The 20,280-nt window shown below is 40.7% G+C and overlaps 1 protein-coding gene across 31 annotated transcripts in view; it reads left to right on the forward strand.

Annotated features, from left to right (window-relative positions):
- ZMIZ1 (zinc finger MIZ-type containing 1) overlaps positions 1-20,280 on the forward strand; it is a 504,711-nt gene that overhangs the window by 158,079 nt on the left and 326,352 nt on the right. For all 31 annotated transcript variants that reach the window (XM_043518779.1, XM_038410178.2, XM_043518791.1 and 28 more), the window contains one exon: positions 7,837-7,916. The gene's annotated coding sequence lies outside the window, so the exon portion shown is untranslated. The remainder of the gene's footprint in view (positions 1-7,836; positions 7,917-20,280) is intronic.

Below are 20,280 nucleotides of genomic sequence, written 5' to 3' on the forward strand. Positions count from 1 at the left end.
TGACCAAAATGAAGCAAATTTTTCCATTGATTAGCAAGTTGTTTTAAAACAATGAAAAATCATTTATTTCAGTCATTTCTGAAGAAAACAAAGTTTCTTTTTTCAATAGTTTTAATGAAATATACTTCTCTTTTTCAGTCAGCTATAGTAAAACACATTGGCTAAGTGCACTTAAATATTAAACTCTTTGGAGAGTCCACACTGTTTTGCTCTGTGGCCCATGAGTGGAGATCCCAGAGGCTCTTTAAAAATGTATCCGTGTGTGGCCAGAACTACTATGATAGATTTACTAGACCCAGCAAATAAAGTCTTAAATTTATTAGATATTGGTATTTTATATCTTTAAATTTCATTTAATCCACAATTAAAATGACTTTAGTGTCAACTCAGTTTCTGTCCAGATTACAGAATCATCCTATGAATTTCAGAGTAGCAGCCGTGTTAGTCTGTATTCGCAAAAAGAAAAGGAATACTTGTGGCACCTTAGAGACTAACAAATTTATTTGAGCATAAGCTTTCGTGAGCTACAGCTCACTTCATCGGATGCATTTGGTGGAAAATACAGAGGGGAGATTTATATACACACACAGAGAACATGAAACAATGGGTTCTGTATTCATGTTTCATGTTCTCTGTGTGTGTATATAAATCTTCCCACTGTATTTTCCACCAAATGCATCCGATGAAGTGAGCTATAGCTCTCGAAAGCTTATGCTCAAATAAATTTGTTAGTCTCTAAGGTGCCACAAGTACTCCTTTCCTATGAATTGTGCATGATTGATTGTTTCTGGACTCTCACCAAGTTAATTTGTTCTTTTTGAAACATTTCGGATTTTTTTTTGACACTCTACATTAATAACCCACAAACACATAATTGCTATAAAGTTAAAAGCATACATTCTGAAGGGTAATAATTTCAATAGTAAAGTTATGCTGTTAGTGTTTCACTGGAGAGAGAAATGAATGGTTAAAAACAAGCATGTCTAATCTTGTCTCAGTGTTTATGCACCGAGTAGCGATACTGTCATTTGAGAATTAAGTTTATAGCACATATTTGGGTGGGAGGCTCACTGCTGGATGTGGCAATAATCTATTTTAGGAGTACCTGAGACATTTTCTCTCCTCCCTACCTCCTCCCTGTATTTGGTATTGTATGTAAGTCTTGTTCATACATACTGCTTTCTTTCCTTGTTATCCTGCTCAGACCTTCTCTCTTACCAGTAATAGCTGCTGAGTTACCTGGTGACTCATCTATATCATTAGTCTTTCCTTTAAGTGTATTTTTAAGGGACTCCTTTCTGCCTACAGGTTATTTGGTATCCAACACATGCAACAAAAAAATCAGTAACTTCTGCTTCTCTGCAAATGTGTTCCATGGGCAAGTGGCCATACATAAAGAAGAATCTGATGCTCTAATAATGACAGAAGCAGAACCTTTGTGCCTACAAACCACTTCTATTGCTCTGATAGACTGGGTGATAGTTTGTGCGTTTAGCTACAGCTGTGGGGCAGAGAAGAGTTCAGTTAAATTAGAAATATGAAATAGACTAAGAATGCTTACGGTGGGGGTGAATGGCTGGTACTTCTGATAACAGGATACAGTGCGGGCTCTCCCATCTCAGTGGTTCAGCTCCAGCCAAGATTTGTAATGACTAGAGATGGGTAGGAAACATTTTTGCCACCATGTGACAATTTTCACGGAATTTCTGAAATTTCCCTGTTCTACGTGCAACTGACACCTTTCCAAAACCAAATAATTTTTTTTTGAGAGAGAGAGAGAGAGAATAGCCAATAGTCCAGTGATGAGGGCGCTCCCCTGGGATGTGGGGAAACAAATGCAAGTTCTTGCTCTGCCTGGTTCTCAACAGGGACTTGAACCTGGGTCCCCCACATCCCATGAGTATCCTAACCACCATGCTATCGGCTATTCTGGGATGTCTCTCTTTGTTTCTCTTCTTGGATCTGTGCCATTGAAAAACGCTGAACCTGCTCTAATGATAGTCAGTATTAGAGTGCTCTCCACGCAAACGGTGCTTCACATGCACTGCACCTGACTGGGTGGTAGCCCTTTTAGGTTGGTGGCTCTCGGAGGGATAATTTGGATAAGGCATTTTGATCTGACTGAACTGCAAAGCCAGGTTGCATGGGTCATGGTCTTGGAACACTGGCCTCCAGGTCCTCAAACAGCAGGGGCTCAGGGAACAGATTTGAAAAGCCTGCCCCTCTAATACGGGGATCATTGCAGAACTGGCTGGGAGTGGCTGTATTGCAACAGAGTCTGGGTATTTTGATGGGCTGGAGGAGGCTACTTAAGACACATGGAGAAGTCTGAGGATTTATACGCTTTCATAAAAAACTAACAGAATTTTAAGGTTGCACTGTTAGGCACTTAGAAGTTAGGAAGTTACAAAGTTAAGCCTGCATGTATACGCAATACAGTACCGTCTGTGATTAGATGTTGTCTCTCAAATAATGTATAATGTATAAACTTCTATACATAGGTGTAGTATCTTGTACAGAGCTGGTTGAAAATTTACCCTCATTATCTTGTGATGGAAATCGTTTTTGACAAAATGAAGAAAAAATCTTTTAAAAATTGCCCAGTTACTTTTAAACAAAAACAGAGTTTTGTTACAAAATGAAACATTTTTCAACCATTGAAAACCAAAAATTTCCAGTTTTAAACCACTTGAAAACCTGACAATGTTGACACAACTTAAAAATTCATCAGTTTTTCACAGGGGAAAAAAATCCATTCCTGACCAGCTATAATCTGTTAGTACTGTATCCACTAGGCAGTCGGTTATAGTCATTTAGGAGAAAAGTACATAGTAAGCTGTTTTTAAGTAATATGTTACAGTGTAAACATAAAAAGTGCAAATTTGATAGCATGGATAAGCCACCCAAGTGTACACCTAAGGCAGCTTCATAATCACTGCCTCATTGTGTAATCTGCACCTACAGAACCCTGTGTTCCTGTTGGAAGAGAAATTAAGTAGCACATGGCTGTTGACAAAGGGTTCATTTATGCCTTTAGGGCACCAGCCCTCTGCTGGGAGGAGAAATAATGGTAAAGAAATAATGGATATAGAGCTATCACTGCCCTTAGTGGGAGCTCAGGGAAAACAGGTTGCTCCCTAAAGCTCATAAGCATGCAGCAGGGTCTGCCCACAATTACAGGGAAAGAGACAGCCGGTGGCCCCTGTGCAGCCAGCCGGTTTTCTTGGCTGATGAATGGGGGGTATCTAAGCCTGTCTTGTTTTTAAGGTGTTGTACAGGGGGTACACAAAGGGAGCAGTGCTTGTGCTTTGGAGAGAGCACAGACTGATGATGTGCTGCTATACAGGAAAGCACCCATGTGCATTTTGAAAGAAGAGTTAACAAGGTTAGTTAAATCAAATAAATGGTCTTATTACATCTATGCTGTGACAGGGCTCTTTGATCTATAGCCATTATTTCTTTACCAGTATGGCACTTAAAATCTGTACCACTAGGTTCTTAGGCTTTTCTTCACTATAAAACTAGCAGACACTTCCCCCTATTTAGGTGGGAGCTCTGTAAGGGCCTAAGAAATATGTAGAGAGTTTAAATGATGCTGAATATAAATTGCTACACCAAATTTTGCAGCAATAAAATTGCAAAAACTTTGCAAGCCTATAGAGGGCTCAGTTAACTAACTTATAACACAGTCTGCATAATGAAGGTTATATTTGATGTTTAAAGACACTATTTATTTATTTATTTGTTTGTTTTCCTGAATACCATCGCACAATTGTGAGTTAACAATCTTATTTAGGAAGTGTGTCTGTTGAATGCTTCCGGTGTGGGATACAACTATAATACCGGATACGGTGTTTATGAATGAGGAGGCAAAGCTTCTGGCACACTAAACAGTTCATTCTGGCATTAGGGGTATTCCTGATTTGAATGGTATCATCCATTTTAATGAGAATATTAGTGGAATCGGTAATAACTCTAAAACCAGAATGAAATTTTTAGTTGCACCCACAGTAATTTAGGCCTCAATGAGACACTGGTTGTGTGCTTAAGGCACATGTGTAAGTTTTTGCAGGTTTGGGGGCTAATTGAGGCCTTTTTGGTTTGCCAGGGGTTCACTTGTTTGGTCTTTCGTGCTTTCAGTTTTCCTGGGTTTTGCTTTTAGTTTTTTATACTCTCTTTCAAGAGATGGGGGTTTGACTCCTGGTCACAACGTCTCTTCTTTTTCCTTGGGCCATCAGAGGTGGGAACTCAAGGGGGGATGTGATTGTTCTTCTGGATGAGGAGGAATATCTTGTGTTCCTCAGCAGTGACCGCTCTGGATTACTATGGAGCAGAGTTGCTTGGCTCTGAAAAGAAGTCTTGACCATCCTGTGTCAAAAGGCTGGTCGCTGTGATGTCGGACCACTATATGTGAGAAGGAAGGGAAAGTCGTCTTTTCTTGTGAGCCGCATCAGCAGTTTCAGATTTTAAGATCCAACACTGGTTCTCTCTCCCCCGTCTCCACCTTCGCTATCTGCTGGTAATAGCTCACCTTACCTGATCACTCTCCTTACAGTGTGTATGGTAACACTCATTGTTTTATGTTAGAATCATAGAATCATAGAAAGTTAGGGTTGGAAGGGACCTCAGGAGGTCATCTAGTCCAACCTCCTGCTCAAAGCAGGGCCAATCCCCAATTTTTGCCCAAGATCCCTAAATGGCCCCTTCAAGGATTGAACTCACAACCCTGGGTTTAGCAGGCCAATGCTCAAACCACTGAGCTATCCCTCCCCCCATTGAGCTATCCCTCCCCCCATATTGTCTGTGTATATAAATTTCTCCACTGTATTTTCCACTGAATGCATCCGATGAAGTGAGCTGTAGCTCATGAAAGCTTATGCTCAAATACATTTGTTAGTCTCTAAGGTGCCATAAGTCCTCTTTTCTTTTAACACTGGATTGTGTCACTTTCCTATTTGTACCCTTTCACTGGCTTCCCTCAGCCTTCTAAGCTTTTGCTCAGCTCTTCTCCAGCTAAATCACTGCTTATTTCTCTCTGCTCACCTCTTTCTTTTTTTCCCTTCACAAGCCCCTCCTGTTTAAGAGCTCACTGTGTATCCTTCTCCCACTCTTCAGACCTTCTTCCTTGCTGCCCTTTTGTGCTTGGAACAGGCTTTGTTCTAATCCCTCCTTAAAAAAACCCTGCTTCATAAGGCCTGACAATAAGCCACCTAGGAGATGCATTTAAATGAGAAATATGTTAAACTGGCCATCGTGCATGGTTTGCTCTGTGTGTGTCCTATGCACTCTAAAGCTATATTTTCCTTTCCCATTGTTTACTCTTGCAGAATTGCAAATTACCAACCCCAAGTGTTCAAAAACCATGAGTCGGGCGCCCAAAATTATGACTGATATCAAATGATCTTAAAAGTCATTATACTTATAAAACCACGCGCTGTCACCCAACCCCGTGTTTTGGGTTCTTTTTATTTGTCTTGTGTTTTTCAAGCCTTTGGGGTGTTCACTCAAGTCACGTTTCTGAACTTTTCTGCACGACGATGGGGGCTAGAAATTGGACAGTTGCCTTTCTTTTAAAACGGAAACAGAGATTTTCTTGTAATCAAAGGATTCCAGGAGCTGAGATTTAAAGAAAAACACGACATATTGTCAGACTTGTGATAAAATCACAAGAGTTGGCAGACAACTCTGTTGTCTTTCCATCACCCCCACAACTTTCCTAGTCCGTATGTAATGTGTTGGTTGTCCTTTCACATATTGATCTTAGAGTGTCATCGCCTCAGAGCAGAGATTTTAGTCTTTTATAACTTGTAATGCACCACAATGCCTTTGGTACTAGAAATAATCTAATACCAAGTGCCTTGGATTTTAATGATTGAGAATTTGATAGTCAAGAAACTATATTTTAAAAAAAAAAAAGACTCCTTTGGGTCCCACAAACTGGTTATTGCGCTCCCTCTGCTGGCTCTGCAAGAGCAGCAGACATACACCGTCTTCTCCAAGCCATGATTGCATTGACAGTGCTGATATGCAAACTGGAAGCTTTGTTAGGAGAGATTGTCCCTGTTCGTATAACACAGTTCCTCTTCACAGTGCACTGCTTATACAACTGCCTCACTGCACGTGCAGTACTTACATGAAAGTGACAGAAGGACTGAGAGAATTTTTTGATACTGAACCAATGGACTAGTGATAGCGAGTGTCAGTGGGGGTATAGGATATGGGCAGCATGGAAGAGATGGGTTTGGGCCAGTTTTTTTAAAAAGCGATGGAGAATCCATAATGTAGGATAATTAATAATAATGATACTCAGCTGTTGCTTTATGCTTTTCAGCCATAGGTCTGAAAGCACTTTAAAAAGGAAGGTCAGTATCATTATTCCCATTTTACAGATGGGGAAACTGAGGACCAGAGAGGTGAAGTGATTTACCCAGAATCACATAGTGTGTCAGTGGCAGAACCTGAAATAGAGCCCAGGACTCCTGACTCCTCTACTGGGTGGAACAAAAGTTTAAGCTCTAGTGGAAAAAAGTTAAAATTGTGCGGGGAGAGGGAAGGAATCTGTGGACGGGAACAAATACATAATGGAGTTTTGAAGAGATTATTGTATTGAGACTAAAAGATCAATTTTTCATCAATAGTGTCTGTCAAAATGCAGGCTTCCTAAAATGGTTATTTTTTACCTGGACAAAAAATACAGCCAAATCCGTTTCTGAGGCAGATTGTGTCTTTATGAAAATATACTTCTTTCAGTTGAGGATGCTGTTCTTAGCAAACAATTTAATTTTTAGCTTTTTTACTTTTTGTGAATTATCCATTAACAAACTAAATGCTCCTGCAATCCAAATAGGAAGTAATCATAATTTACATTTTTTCATTATTCTCCATTTGTCATCTAACCCTGAATCTGAGTATTTTGCAGTGTCTGAGTTGTTCCCTAACTCTCTGGTTTCAACTCCTGATAATTGATCATTAGCGGTTGCTGATGGACTGGGCACTGAAATCACGTGGGGTATTTTCTGCTTCGGAAGACTGGCTTTTCATGAACGTTCATGCAAACAAAAAATCATTGTGTAAAAGTTAGTTGAAAATGAATAAAAAGGATTACAAACTGTGTTTGTGTGTGAACATTCTTCATTTTTCTGCCCAGTAGTCTCTGAGTTTTAGTCCCTATTAACAGGAGCCTATAAGGATACCTTGCTTGACTGCTGAGACAGCTTGTAACAGAACCCATGTGCCAGTAAACATTCCCCTGTCCCTCCTTACAGTATTTCTTTTATGATTTAAACAGCATTTCCTAGAAGTCAAGGGGCCATGCCAAAATAATCTGTAAATTTGCTTTGTTTTGCTTCAAACAAGGTGGTGTTTTGTGGTATTTTGTTATTTTGTCTCCTCCACCTAAACAAAGTTCAGGGTTGGCTTTTTTTTTTTAAATGATAGTTCATAACATTCAGCAAAGAGTCTCCATAAAGAGAATGAAAGAGAGTTCAGCATGGCATTTAACTGAAGAAAAAATATTTACCTTTCAGGTTAATAAATCTGGATACTCACTTTAGTAGAATTCACTATCAGCTTGTCATCTTCAATTTACAGATGGGCAAACTTTGAGGTTCAAACTGATTAAGTGGTTCACCCTTCCCACAATGTGGGAAGTCCCACAACAAATCAGTGGAATTGCTGGTTATAGAAGCTGGGGTCCCAAATCTTAATCCTTTTCTCCCACATCTTCCTTTTTAGAACTTTTAAAGTTCCATGAGTTTTTGCAGATCTGCTTAGCAGCTTAAATGCTTCATTGTACCAATGAGGATGTGTGGGTAACTCATTTTTATTTCATTGTAGGAAAATGGATCGTGTTATGTGAAGGCACTGAGAAAATAGTCATCAGATCCTGAGAGGAAGAAGGCCCTTGTGGAACTCGGGTAGGAAGATTTTTATTCTCAGTTGGTAAAATACCTATGGGCCTCTTGTCTTTTCCAGCCAGTGCATCATGGTTTATGCTTTAACTACTCATCTGGTTGCTATCAAGGTTCATCAGCTCTTTTGAGAAGCAGTTCAATTGATGGCAATGACAAAACACTGCAAGTAAAGCCCTCGGTATAAACATCATTGGCTACCTTGGTTTAATTCTGTTGATTCTAATATACAGTACAAACAAATTACGCGTGCACTGGCCTTTCCAGCTGTAAAATAGAGCAATGGTATATTCTGCACGCTCCCAGTAAACATGCACTTATAATAAACTAGCAGTCCCTTAATAGAAATTCAACAGTAGTTTCAATGAAGTAGTGTTTAGTATTTATATCCAGGAGTAGTAAGAAACGAAAAGTACACAAGTACTTTTTGTGTTTATTTTTGTCATATTTAGTTATTTCCTTCAAACTTGTTCTACTCTCTTTGTTTGGTTCAATCTATTTTTTATAGTATTTAAAACCCATACGATGATAGGTTGTCGTGTCTCTGCCTTTGGCATAGTTCCAGAGTAACTTAGTGGATTTCAAGTGTTTTTGCAATGTGGTTCATGTTTTGTCTTATGAATCAACTGCCCTCTCACTTGCTATCATGGAGACCATTTCCACTTCAACTCTCAAGAATGTCTACGTGGCACTGCGTAGGTGGGGAAGTAACTTTAGGGAAATGTTTAATGTATTTTCAGTTGTTTTTAATACAAATTAGCAGCTGGAAATGAGGAGAAGGTGTTAGTATCACGTGACCATCCAGCTTTCTGCAGCTCACCAGCCAATGGTCCGGGATCATAATTTGAGAGCCCACTTTGAGAGGGATTGGCATTAATGATTGAATTGACTTCACTTGTCTATTACTACCAATATTTCTCCCCAGCATTTCAATGATACATCTTGGTGAGGTGCAGACTGTTGACCTGAAACATTTCTTCATCAGTGTTTCTTCCCAGCCTCACCTCCAAACACCCCCTGCTCCCACCCACCTGCTTATTTCAAGAACCAAATGAGAAAAAACTGTTTGACCAATATTTATACGCCAGGAGGGGGGGAAGGAGGGTATAGTGAAAATCTTGCTTCCAGCAGAAAATGCCATCCCAGTTTTGCTTCCGATAATTAGAAACGTTTCTGACATGGCCACTAGAACCAGTTAGTGATGTGTGCCTCCCATTTGCTGTACTTTTTTACTGCAATGCTGCCTTCCTTTTTTGTTTGTTTTTTTTCCTTTTAAACCAAGAAAACAAATATTCACTGGTATAGAACTAGCATTTTATGACCCCCCCCTTCCTCCTACATCATGAATGATTACTTACAAATACTGATAAAAATGGAAGGCTATTATTCAGGCTTATGCTTCAAGTCATCTTTGGTCACACTTAGCAGAACTTGAATGGGCAAATCCGTTCATTAACAGTACTAACAAAAACCAAACTGAAAAATGGGAAGACCAAAAAAAAAGAGAGACCAATGAATCAAGTCTTCATTGCTGGGGGGGGGGGGGATGTCTTAATTATTTATACCAAGAAATAGAATAGTACAGAACAAGAATGATAAACCTTGCTTTAGAATACCCTGGGAATATTTTTGTAGCAGTCTCCTAAAAGGAATGTTCGGGTTTGTGCCCTACATCTGAATATATGTCTAAAGACTTGACCCTTTCAGTACAAAATAATATGATGTGTCCAGCCATGGGTTAGAGAATTCAGCCAAATAATCTTTAAAAACAACCTTGTGTATGCTGCCCTGGCCATGGATTCTGGCTTCAAAGGAAAAATTTCCTTTTTCTATTCCATGAAGAAACTCAGGGGAAAGAAGTTCCTGGCTGTGCCTTCAGATCACATGGTTTCACTGCTGTAGAGCAGGAATGTTTGCTATGGTATTTCCGGAGGCTTCATAAACACAGAGAAAGAGCAGGTTTTTTATTTTTTGCCAGCAGAAGGACATTACAATCTGGGAGTGTTAAGAGCTCAAACAATGAGGGTTTCTGTTATAAACTATGCAAGTGTGCCTTAAAGTGCATGTTTTTAATTAAAGAAAAATCAGAAAAGCAATGTCAGGCAATGTTTTTGTTGTTGCATATGTATGAGAGAATAAATCAGTTGTTATTGAAATGTGATTATTGGGAAGCTAAATATTAACGCAAACCCCTCTGTTTACGTGCTCTTAACAGTTCACTTTTGACGTGTCATTTTAAAAGACATTCTGGAATCTGTCTTGATAGCTGTCATCTTGCAAACTGGAGTAATGGAAACAAAAGATGATCATTCAAACAAGGTTATAGAGAAGAGCCATTCCCTAAGTCTTGCTGTCACAGTGTAGAATCCCCAAGTCAAATTAGGAGAGCTTTAAATTAGTTCTGGCTCCTGGGATCCTGTAGTTAAGATTATGCAAACCTGCTCTCTCATTGTAAGAAGAGCACACATTCCTTCTGAGACTCTGTAAACACCAATCCAGACTGGGCTGGAGGATGAAGTGTGAGGGCCTCAATCTTGGACAAGATGGGGACATTCCACTCGAGTGACTGATTAGTGGAAGCTTTATAGCCATATCGATACAGCTTTATGCATGAGTGAGATTAGTGATGAGTGATGAAGTTAGAGGCGAACATACTGGTCCCATTGCAATCGCACTATATGACATTGTGGCCTTGTTTAAACTTCAAAAATATATACCGGCTCTCAAGGACTGTGTTGAAACAGTATTACAAAATTTCATACTGTTAGATGCATCTAGCCAGGGAAGAGCCATTTGCCCCAAGAATAGCAAACACAGGCTTCCTGTAGAGGAAGTAATCTGCCTTCTGTTAAAAAGGAGTTCTCTGGACTTCTCTGAAAACTCTCCATCATATTTTACTCTCTCATTACTGCTGTTTGGATAATGGTAAGTATAATCCATGAAAAAGTGGAAATAAATGAAAAAACTTGGTTAAAAATATTGCTGAAATTGTCAGGGTTTTTTTTTGTTTGGGGAAACAATAGATTTTAAAAAATCTGTAACTTTTTCACTTTTCATTGAAATTAGAAAATGTTGAACAATTCTGTGAAAATACTCACCTTTAAAAATGGAAGGTCATTTTTCATAAACAAAAAATGCTTTTGACATGCTCTATTAAATTATAATATGGTAACTTCTAGAGGTCCCAGCAGAGGTCTGGGACACATGGTGCTAGATGCTACACATAGTAAGACTCAGCCCTTGTCCCGGCAATCATACACTCGAAAGAGACAAGACAGAGAAAGGACAGGGAAAAGAAGTAGCATTACACCCATGTCATGGTCGTGGAATTGAGGCAAGGAGAGATTAAGTGCTTTGTGTGAGGTCAAAGAGGAAGTCTGTAGGTGAGTCTAGAATCGAGCCCAGAGTTCCGGCATCCCAGACCATCACATTAACCACAAATCATCCTTCTCTGTTAAGCTTTTCTTCAGCAGTGAATGGATATTTCTGTTGAATGAGACTATCTTGGTCTGCAAGTCTCAGTGGCTTTATTGAAACTGGAATATTTTCCTGTTCCAATAAACTCTGGGATATTGAACACACCAGGTGCCACCTGTCTGCCTCAGCTATTAGCATTGAACTCCTGTGACTTGTGTCCAGGGTCCTTTGGGACAGTTTGACAGAAGGGAGTAAAGGATACTGAGTGGAGAAGAGCCGTAAAGGGGAAGAGAGGGAGAGGCAATCTGCAGGTGGGCAGGTGAGAAAAAAAAAAAAGGACAATAATGGACAACAAAGAAAGAAGGAGAATAGCAAAGGAGAAGAAGTAGTAGGAGCTGTGAGGGAGGAAAGGAATGGAAGAGATAAAGAAAAAAAAAAGCAAGGCTCACAGGAGGAAAATATTACATGAAAGGCAGGAGCCAGTAACCTGTATAAGTAGAAGTAAATGTACCAAACCTTGGGTCTCAAGGCTGCAGGAAGTGTGGGTGGGAAGTAACAGCAGTTCTGGGTTTTGGAACTCGAAATGGGCGTCATGCTATTCATTTTCGCTTCCATTATTTTCCCCAAGACCAAATGGAAATACAGCTCGCAGCTCTACCTCTTATAATTCTACCTCAGCAAATAGGGTATCATTAGGTCTTCCTGCAGCGTGCACCATTGGATGAGTTGAATTGTTAAGGCGAGCCTTAAGCGTTAAGGGATCATGTGATAACGTCACTGTTAAAGATCAGTGATCAAAAAAGAGACTCAAATAATCATAAAAAGAAAAGGAGTACTTGTGGCACCTTAGAGAGTAACAAATTTATTTGAGCATAAGCTTTCGTGAGCTGTAGCTCACGAAGGCTTATGCTCAAATAAATTTTAGTCTCTAAGGTGCCACAAGTACTCCTTTTCTTTTTGCGAATACAGACTAACACGGCTGCTACTCTGAAACCTGTCAAATAATCATGTAAGTATTCAGTGTTAGAGAACAGTTAGAAAATCCCACATGTCACTCTGGCCTTCTGAGAGGCTATTTTTAGCCATAGTATGTTGGTCAGATCTGTAGGGTGTTTGGAAAGATCTACAGGCATAGTAGAGGGCTTGGGTCAAATACTCTTCCTTGATAAACAGATGTTTCTTATCTCTCCTCCCCTCTACCATCAAGAGGTCACCACAGCAGATGTGTTTAGCTGTTCCTGTAGATTGGTCCGTGAAAAGCAATTGACATGTTCAGGAAATGGAAATGGTCCAGGAATGCCTTTAGATCAGAAGAGTTCTCTCCACACTCAGCGCAGGCTGCAGGTTATATTCAGTGACTTTCGGCTTCTGTTGGGTACTTTAGCCTGGTTTGGAGGAAACTATAGGGCTTGTTACACTTACTTATCAAGGCTTTATCCTCTAGCACAGTGCTACTCAAAGTAGTGGTCCGCGGACAGGTGCCGGTCCACGAGCCATCAGCTGCCTGTCTGTGCGCACATTGGGAAAAAAAATTGCCGCTCCCCCACATCAGATAGTTTGAGAAGCACTGCTTTAGCAGCTGTACCATGGTTGTGAAGGTAAAGAAACTGGATGCCAAATTTTGCAGTCCACCACTAACTAGTCCTGCTCTGCTTTTCCTGAGCGTAGCTTGAAATGAAGAAAGGGAAGTCTCCTTGCCTGGGAAGGGACTACAATTCCTCTTTGGAAGGGGAACATGGCATACAATGCAATCTCAGTGAATTAATATTCAGTTTTACTCCAAAGCTCTTGATTGGCCTGTTAAAGTCATGCCTAGTTTGTCCTCTGAGACATCTCAAGAAAGAGACAGTGTCTGTAGGTTTGTCATGATCTAAGAAATAGAAGCCAACAACAGGCAGGTTTGCAGGTCAGAAAGCTATGTAGTTCCTGTAATCTGAAGAGCAGTTTGCACCTGGGCTGTATTCCCTTTGTACACAGTGACTATTTTGGAAGTGCTCTCTTGAGTTCATTAAATTTTGTAAATTTAGACAGGCTGCAGCAAGTGCTACCTTGGGCAGCAGTGTTAGCAAGTCTGGTTCCTTAGCCTATCTTGCTTCAGGGTTTGAAACCCATAAGTTTGGGTTGATGCCTGCACTGAATCTAAAAATGGGTAAGTTTTTTTTAGTGTTCTATTTTTTTTCTGGGTCTTATCAACCTGTTGCAAGACTACTCACCTGACCTTAGTGGAGTTTCATTTAGGGATTGGAAGTGTGCACCACAGTTTTCCTTCATATCCCTAAGGATTTTCAGTTGAGGAATCTAGAGAAAACTACTGCGTCCTGAGGCATAAACATCATATGAAGGTTATTGGTTGCCTCTGTTGGACTGGCATAGACTAGAACGGGAATACCCATTGGTCTGTGACTAGAGAAGCCAAGTGACAGAAAAACAATCTACAGGTAAAATGACTCCTTAAATAATTCTAGTCTTTTACATGTGAAACAAATCCTGTCTTAACCAGGTTAAATATAAGTGTGCCAGAACTTTAAGCATATATTTCCTTCAAAAGAAAAGCTTGATACAGAGGAGAAATGTGTTTTCAATTCAGAATTATCTGCGTATACTAGGTTTTTCTAGTTGAACACAAATAAATATAGAGAAATACGCAACTAACTTTGTATCAGATAGAACTGAATAAACCTTTATTAACCTTATACGTGAGCTGTCTTCAACGCTGTTGTGCTGTCGCATGTAACACCCTCTTAAATGCCCAACTGGAAAAAAAGACAATAACATGACTTTTTAGATAGTGCAAACATTTGTATGAGTTTCATTTCCTGGAGGGAAAATGTCTCAGTGCTTTCCCTCATCTCTTAGTTTATCTTGCCATTGTCTGAAAGCTGTGTCTTAGTGGGAACAAGCAAAGGGAGTTTCTGCAGCTCGTTTTCGTTTAACGGAAGTTTATTTTTGGGAGGCTATTTTTCATGCACAGACTTAGCCATCCAAAGTCGTCTTAAGCCCTTTAAGCCTTTGTAAGGAAATCTTGTATACGGTAGACCAAAGGGATTCACAGTTGAAACTAACTTCTGACGAGATACACTTTCCTCATTGAATTTCACAGCGATTGGGAAAGATGGAGCTTCATTGTAATGCAAAGTGAGCAGAATAGGTTCTATTTTTGACCCTGCGTTCTTAGAACTGTCTAAGTTATACCGACATAACTGCACCAGGGTAAACCCCCTAATGTAGACCTGCTATGTGCTGATTCCATACTGGCTGGGATAAATTATACTGTGTAGCACTTCCACATCAGGGATTTGTGCTACGCAGGTGCAAAAAGAAAAAACTCTGTGTAGACAGGCCCTTAGTTTGGTGTACCTTCCTCTGAAAATAGGGCTTCTTGTGGGGTGTTTTTTGTTTCTGTTTGGGTTTTTTTTAATCTGCCTTGCTTTAAAGAAGACTGAATAACAACAATTTTTCAAATACTCTATCATCATGTAACCTTTCAGGATGGCTATTGCTGTATCCTGTACTAGAAAACATTTTATTTTGCTATGGAGAAGATCCAAGCATATTTTCGTGTCCTTTTAAAGGGTGTTAGTGTGCATTTTTTTCTTTGTGTGCAGAGAAATATTTCTAAAAGAAATAAGATACTGCCCACGTCTTTATTTTTTTCTGCTATATAAAAACAGTTTATTGGCTAACTGGCTACATTCTAACTTTTTTTTCTTAATCTTTTTTATCTGTTCAGAGTGTTCTTGCAGCTATCAAATGTGTTGTCCTATGGGTCTTTCATAAGCTGTTCTAGCAACTGGCATGTTTTAGAGAAATGCATGTCGAAGGGATAATTGGGTAGTATGACTTGTGTGGCATATGTTTATTTTTGTTTAATTTTATAGAAACAAAATTAAATTATGTATTAAAAGCATAATACAAACACATGGACTAGATTCTGGATGCTGAAATGTACTTCTGTTCACACGACCTTTATACCATATAAGCTTTGATACACAGGCACATTGCGAGTTCAATCTTAACTCTGAATTTCCTTCCCTTGTGTATATCTAGATATGTCTCTTAACCTTACTTTAATCTTTTTTTTACCTTTAATCTTTTTTAGTTACTTTAATCTAGTTTGTATTCTTAAATTTCCTCTAGATGTATTACAATAATATGTGCAAATGGGAGGGAAGCGGGAAATCATTTGAAGTGCACATTAATTATCTGTTCATGTAAATGCTGGTTAATGTCATAAAGATATGTAAATTGCAGTTTTTCTATTTATTTATATAATGTACACTTACACATATAAAGTGCTATGTAATATGGCTATACATGTGAATGGAAGAGAGACAAAGTTGGTGAATGTACATAATTGATTTAACATGTGAATGTGATTTAACATATGAATATAACTGATTTCAACTCAAAGTAGATCAGCTATTTGTTGAAAATGTCTATTTTACCCCACAGGATTTTCAAAGGACACTTTTTGAGTTAGAGAGACATCAAATGTCCCCACATACAAAAAATCCCTTTTTTGAAATCTCCTAAATGAACATAAATAAAATTTGGCTTAAAAAAGGTAACAAGAAAAGATCATGTTGTCTTGATGGTTTATTTGCAGAAGGCAATTGCCTCTTACTGGTTTCTACCCTGAAACATATGCAGTATAAAGCCAAAAATAAAAACTAACATTAAAATTGTACTTTACAAATGGGGTAAGAAGAGGTGTGCAAGTGGAAGCAACAGTTTTGAAAGTTGCTGAATTAGACTGGATTGGACTTATTGTCCATCTAGTCTCCAATATCACCAAATGCTTCGGAGAATATGCAAGAAATGTTGCGTTAGGCAGATGTCGGATAATCTGCCTCCTATGTTGGGTGTTAGTACTCAAAGATCGGTTTGATTCCTAAAGCATGACATCATGTGGCAGAGAGTTCCTCTGTCTTATTACACATTAACAAAACAAAAACAGGCAAAAAGAATAAAAAAGTTAAGGTATTGGAAAGGGAGAGAATGGAAAAGAAGGAAGGGGGGCAGGGATAGGAAAGGAGAATGACATCTTGATTTCCATGAGCCAGAAATTAACCAAGGATTTCTAATAAGTCAGGCCAAATCTTTTCAAATATGTCTGAAGCCCCATTTTTCTGAAATGTTACCTGCTCTTTAGCTGCCAGATTAGCCAAGTTGCTAAGCCAAGCTCCTATCCCTGCAGGCAGTCTGCTCTTCCTGCTGAAAAATGTGGTGATGGGCTACAAGGAGTGCTCTGGAGAACCAAGCTTTCCGTGAGTTGGAGAGTTGTAAAGATGATGGGATATATTTAGGACCTCCCAAATTCATGGTCCATTTTTGTCAATTTCATGGTCATAGGATTTTAAAAATAATCTATTTCACGGTTTCAGCTTTTTACATTTGAAATCTCGCCATGTTATAACCATTGGGGTCCTGACCCAAAAAAGGGTTGTGTGAGGGGTCACAAGGCTATTGTAGGGGAGTTGTGATATTGCCATCTTTGCTTTTGCAGTGCTGCTGACTGAGGCGCTGCCTTCAGAGCTGGGCAGCCAGAGAGCAATGGGCAGTGCAAATGTGAGGGTCAGATGGTATTGGAGGGGGTGGCAGGCAGAACCTGCCTTACAGGTGGGCAACTGCTAAAGGCCTTGTGGTCAAGGGAGTATCGCAGTTCCTCCCCCACCCCCAGAATGCCCAAGGCCCCTTTGACCCCTGAGTGCAGGGCCTGGAGCCGGGGAGGTGCAAGGCTGGAGGCAAGGGCACCAGAGCCTTTGTAGAAGTGAGGGGGGGCCCCACCAGTGCCAGAATCGAGGAGGGCTGGGGGCCATGCTCCCCACTTTTTAACATGGGTTAGTTTGGGGGAAAGGGGTGGTGTTGCCCCCCCCAAACTGCAACCTTGGGCAGGCATAGAGCTGATCACTGTTATCAGTTCCTCTGCCTCGAAGTGTAGCCCCTGCCAGTGCCACTCTGCGTTTGACCGAGGCTTGCAGTTTGGGGGGAGGGCAAAGCTGCCCCTTGGCCCCCCCAAACTAAGCCCACGTTAAAAAGTGGGTGACATGGTCCCCTGGATGACCCCACTCCCCCATTCTTGTGCCATTGGCTGGGGTGCCCCAGCCAGGGGCTTTTGCCATAGGGTGGGCTCCAGCTGCTCCACCCAGCTGGGCTGGGGAGGGATGGGACTTCCTCTTCTCCTGCAGGGGCTGCTTCCAGGGCCAGGTTAGACCACCCCACCCCGGCTGGGAGCCTCCTCTGCCCCCGTTGCTGCATGAAGCTTCATGGCTTCTCCCTGCGCAGTGACCAGAGTGATGGGGCAGGAAGTGGGACGGGGATGCAGAGCAGCCTCTGCAGGAGAAGAGGAAGTCCAATCCCTCCCTAGCCCCACCAGGACTAGCAGCTGGAGCTCAAGGCATGGTAGGAGCCCTGGCCGGGGCACCTTTAGCGCTGCCCTGATTTCACAGGGGAGATCAGATTTCACGGTTCATGACACGTTTTTCATGGCCATGAATTTGATAGGCTTTAGACACATCCCAAAACACAGTTCAGGGCCATACGTTTTAGGAGGGCTCCATTATATTATTCCTTCTGCCTACTTCTGTTCTGGTACAGTCTCAAAACACGAGCCCGTGAGGCTCTGGGAGACCCACAGGCCCTATTAATTTTTGTTTTCTTTCTCTGACACCTCCCACCCCCTCAATTCTGCAATATTCTGTTTGCAGTGGGGTGACCAATACTGCACAGAGTACAGTAGGTGTGGCTGCACCATTGATTTCCATAGTGGCATTGTAATACTTTCTGTATGCACCTCCATTCCAGTGTGATATGAGATATTTCATTCTCCATACTCATTCCACTTTTGGTCTCTCTGCTGAGACTACCAGTAGGGCTGCTAAATAGGGTGTAGTTTTCCTTTGTTCGGTCATATTGATTCCTGCCCACTAGGAGCTGGCCTGAGCCCATCGAACATCTGTCAGATGGTAATGCCTTTCAAACATTAGCATCCTAGACCTGGTTTGAACTGATGACCTAGAGGTGAAATGCTCCTTATTCCCATTACTAGTCCCCAGAGCCTTCTCCTCCTTCCCATCCCTATAGCCACAGCTGCTGCCTTAGCTCTTGCAGCTCCCTTGAAATCCCCAGAGTGCCAGTGGTCCCTGTTTCTTCCATCTGCTGTCTGTAGTGGCACTAGTAAGCCCCAGCAAGCTTTTCTCTTATCAATCATGCAGTAGTAGCATTTGGAGCACTTCAGTGTCTTTGCGCTGGCAGGCAATAGAAAAGAAACAGGCTCAAAATAGTAGTTACACAGGAGATCAGGACATGAAAGAGTCTGTCAATAGTAGGAAACTGTGTGTATAGGGAGCGGGAAATATTATGTCCGGATGCGTGGGTGGACTAGGACAGTACTAATGAATGAGGAAGCAGGTAGCAGTATTAAAGAGGAAAAGGCCTGATAATTGCAGATGTAGGCTTGCCACCACAAATGGTTTTCATTCACTGTCTTTGACTTCAGTGCATTTTCTCCTGTTCTTTAGAATACTACCAAAATACACTCTCTTTCTTTAATTTGTCCAGGGTATTTTCTCTCATATTTAAGCTGCTTCATTACGAGGGAGGTGAGCCTAATGTCTAACTGGGGAATGAGAAGAGAAATTAACCTAAAATACAAGTTTAGAATTCCACAGGGGGAAAAGTTTGCTCTTGATCCCAACCCTCTGCCCCAACTACTTTCTGTAACAAATGCCCTTGCTTGTCTGTTAGCAAACGTTCACCGCTGAATTATACATTGGTAATAGGAGAGTACTAGACTGGTATCCCTCAGTGCCAGTAGTTATGAAAAAAGTTAGATATGCAATACTCATCTAGAAACAGGACTTGTGTCAAAACAAAACTGAAAAGCCAGAGTTTGTGTATTCAGCTTTGGAAAACCATAGTACAGCAAAGCCTGCGAGCCACATCCTCAGTTGACATGAATTGGCCTAGTTCTGTTGACTTCAGGAGGTTTAGCAGCAACTACGTGTATTTACGTTAGTTGAGACTCTGTCCCTACATGCATGGCTGGTAATTCTTGGGAAATTTCCCAATGTTACTAGCAGAGGGGGGTTGCCAGCATAGAGAAGACGTGTGTATGCGCGAGAGAGAGAGTGTGTGTGTGTGTGTGAATGTGAGAGAGAGAATTTTGAAACATCTAGTGAAAGCTAGACCAGTCTAATTTTTTAATGAAATAACAAAATGCTTCCTCAGCACATTTCCTACCAACTTAGTAACTCAATTCAGTGGTCCTCAAATTATTTCTTTCCTCCAAAGTTTTTCTGTGTCGCATACAAACCTTAATGCATCGCTGGTACTAACGCACTTGCTGTTTAAAAAATAATTTTTCCATTTAGCCAGTATCCTCCAAAAAGACAATATCAACCTTAATTAGTTGTAAAATTGCTTTTATTAAACTAACTTGGGGGATTGTATCTGTGCTAAAGACAGAACTGAATAATGATTTGTCTCATGGAATTAATTTGAAATTTCAGCAGCATTGAATAATATTTTAGTGGCAGCATAATCCTGTGTGTTTCATATTAAGTCTGCAGATAGTGCTGCTACTAAAAGAACCCTAAAGTAGTTAAATGACACTATAACACCACAGTATTACATTCAGGTCATTAGGAGGCATTTTATAGGATTGAGGATATTTGGCAGAATGTCAAGGGTGAGTTGTATAAACTGTGTTTACTTTGCCTCTCCAAATACATAGATTAGAGGTTTTATAAAAACAATTACACCTAACGGACCAAAGCGCTTTCTCTGCCTCAGCCCAGAAGATCATCTGTCTGCTACTTGTACTGCTAAGTACCATGCAAGCATGCGTGTGTGCGTGCGCGCGCACGCGCGCGCACACACACACACACGCGCGCCATGGGGAATAAGAAACATGGCCAGTTAGATAGATAGTTCAGCTGGTAGATGACATAAC

The sequence above is a fragment of the Dermochelys coriacea genome, chromosome 7 (genome assembly GCF_009764565.3).
Source record: "Dermochelys coriacea isolate rDerCor1 chromosome 7, rDerCor1.pri.v4, whole genome shotgun sequence".
Lineage (NCBI taxonomy): Eukaryota > Metazoa > Chordata > Testudines > Dermochelyidae > Dermochelys > Dermochelys coriacea.